This window comes from Rhipicephalus microplus, unplaced genomic scaffold (genome assembly GCF_043290135.1).
Source record: "Rhipicephalus microplus isolate Deutch F79 unplaced genomic scaffold, USDA_Rmic scaffold_194, whole genome shotgun sequence".
Classification (NCBI taxonomy): Eukaryota; Metazoa; Arthropoda; class Arachnida; order Ixodida; family Ixodidae; genus Rhipicephalus; species Rhipicephalus microplus.
Genome location: NW_027464765.1, coordinates 257,472 through 260,998, shown reverse-complemented (window position 1 = coordinate 260,998; position 3,527 = coordinate 257,472).

The following is a 3,527-nucleotide window of genomic DNA, read 5'->3' as shown; positions in this document are numbered from 1 at the left end:
CCTAACCTAACCTAACGACGTTTGCAAGCGCTTTCACATTAGATATCGCAGTTCCCGACTTGTAATGGTGAAAAACACTGCATCTCACTAAGTGACATTGTTTAATGCGGTTTTACGACGGTTCATATCTCAACCTAACCTAACATTCGCACTTGTATCTAAATACGCTCAATTACACTGTTTCGTTCACAATTACGATATTTGCTTGACCTCACAGTTTCTCACCAACTTATTACAGTACAGAACGCTGTATCTCGCTAAATGACATCGTTCTTTAAGGTTTCACGATACTTGCATGTGCTTTAACGAGAATATCACAATAAAGCAGTTTCGCACTTGTAACGGCACAAGACGCAGTATCTGGCTAGTTCATGCCATTTTGTGTGCTTTCCCAATATTTCACCTATCGCAGTTTTGTACTCGCAATAAAACATCACTATCTCATTAGATGACATCGTTTTTGGTGGTTTCACGACGCTACCTAGCTCAAACTAACCTAACCTTGGCACTTCTATCGTTAGAAAACGTTTTATTCGCTACTTTACAATGTTTTCTACAAGATTACGACGGTTTCATGCGCTTTCACATTAGATATCGCAGTTCCCGACTTGTAATGGTGAAAAACACAGCATCTCACTAAGTGACATTGTTTAATGCGGATTTAGCGCGGTTCATATCTTAACCTAACCTAACCTAACCTAACCTAACCTTACCTAACCCAACCTAACCTAACCTAACCTAACCAAACCTTACCTAACATACCCTAACCTAACCTAACCTAACCAAACCTAACCTAACCTAACCTAACCTAACCTAACCTAACCTAGCCTAACATAACCTAACGACGTTTTCAAGCGCTTTCACATTAGATATCGCAGTTCCCGACTTGTAATGGTGAAAAACACTGCATCTCACTAAGTGACATTGTTTAATGTGGTTTTACGACGGTTCATATCTTAACCTAACCTAACATTCGCACTTGTATCTAAAAACGCTCTATTACACTGTTTTGTTCACAATTACGATATTTGCATAACCTCACAGTTTTTCACCAACTTATTGCAGTACAGAACGCTGTATCTCGCTAAATGACATTTTTCTTTAAGCTTTCACGATGCTTGCATGCGCTTTAACGAGAATATCACAATATAGCAGTTTCGCACTTGTAACGGTAGAACACGCAGTATTTGGCTTGTTCATGCCGTTTTGTGTGCTTTCACAACATTTCACCTATCGCAGTTTAATACTCGCAATAAAACAACACTATCTCGTTAGATGACGTCGTTTTTGGTAGTTTCACGACGCTACCTAGCTTAAACTAACCTAACCTAACCTAACCTTCGCACTTCTATCGTTAGAAAACGTTTTACTCGCAACTTTACAATGTTTTCTACAAGATTACGACGGTTTCATGCGCTTTCACATTAGATATTGTAGTTCCCGACTTGTAATGTTGAAAAACACTACATCTCACTAAGTGACATTGTTTAATGCGGTTTTACGACGGTTCATACCTTAACCTAACGTAACCTAACCTAACCTAACCTAACCTTACCTAACCTAACCTAACCTAACCTAACCTAACCCAACCCAACCCAACCCAACCTAACCTAACATAACCTAACCTAACCTTACCTAACCTAACCAAATTATCCTTACCTAACTTAACCTAACCTAACGTAACCTAACCTAACGTAACCTAACGTAACCTAACCTAACCTAACGTAGCCTAACCTAACCTAACCTAACCCAACCTAACCTAACCTAACCTAACCTAGCCCAACTCAACCCAACCTAACCTAATCTAACCTAACCTAACCTAACCTAACCTAACCTAACCTAACGACGGTTGCAAGCGCTTTCCCATTAGATATAGCAGTTCCCGACTTGTAATGGTGAAAAACACAGCATCTCACTAAGTGACATTGTTTAATGCGGTTTTAGCGCGGTTCATATCTTAACCTAACCTAACCTAACCTAACCCAACCTAACCTAACCTTACCTAACCCAACCTAACCTAACCTAACCTAACCAAACCTTACCTAACATAACCTAACCTAACCTAACCTAACCAAACCTAACCTAACGTAACCTAACCTAACCTAACCTAACCTAACCTAGCCTAACCTAACGACGTTTGCAAGCGCTTTCACATTAGATATCGCAGTTCCCGACTTGTAATGGTGAAAAACACTGCATCTCACTAAGTGACATTGTTTAATGTGGTTTTACGACGGTTCATATCTTAACCTAACCTTACATTCGCACTTGTATCTAAAAACGCTCTATTACACTGTTTTGTTCACAATTACGATATTTGCATAACCTCACAGTTTTTCACCAACTTATTGCAGTACAGAACGCTGTATCTCGCTAAATGACTTTGTTCTTTAAGGTTCCACGATGCTTGCATGCGCTTTAACGAGAATATCACAATATAGCAGTTTCGCACTTGTAACGGTAGAACACGCAGTATTTGGCTTGTTCATGCCGTTTTGTGTGCTTTCACAACATTTCACCTATCGCAGTTTCGTACTCGCAATAAAACAACACTATCTCGTTAGATGACATCGTTTTTGGTGGTTTCACGACGCTACGTAGCTCAAACTAACGTAACCTTCGCACTTCTATCGTTAGAGAACGTTTTATTCGCTACTTTACAATGTTTTCTACAAGATTACGACGGTTTCATGCGCTTTCACATTAGATATCGTAGTTCCCGACTTGTAATGTTGAAAAACACAACATCTCACTAAGTGACATTGTTTAATGCGGTTTTACGACGGTTCATACCTTAACCTAACGTAACCTAACCTAACCTAACCTAACCTTACCTAACCTAACCTAACCCAACCCAACCCAACCCAACCTAACCTAACATAACCTAACCTAACCTTACCTAACCTAACCAAATTATCCTTACCTAACCTAACCTAACCTAACGTAACCTAACGTAACCTAACCTAACCTAACGTAGCCTAACCTAACCTAACCCAACCTAACCTAACCTAACCTAGCCCAACTCAACCCAACCTAACCTAATCTAACCTAACCTAACCTAACCTAACCTAACCTAACGACGGTTGCAAGCGCTTTCACATTAGATATAGCAGTTCCCGACTTGTAATGGTGAAAAACACAGCATCTCACTAAGTGACATTGTTTAATGCGGTTTTAGCGCGGTTCATATCCTCACCTAACCTAACCTAACCTAACCCAACCTAACCTAACCTTACCTAACCCAACCTAACCTAACCTAACCTAACCAAACCTTACCTAACATAACCTAACCTAACCTAACCTAACCAAACCTAACCTAACGTAACCTAACCTAACCTAACCTAACCTAACCTAACCTAACGACGTTTGCAAGCGCTTTCACATTAGATATCGCAGTTCCCGACTTGTAATGGTGAAAAACACTGCATCTCAATAAGTGACATTGTTTAATGTGGTTTTACGACGGTTCATATCTTAACCTAACCTAACATTCGCACTTGTATCTAAAAACGCTCTATAACACTGTT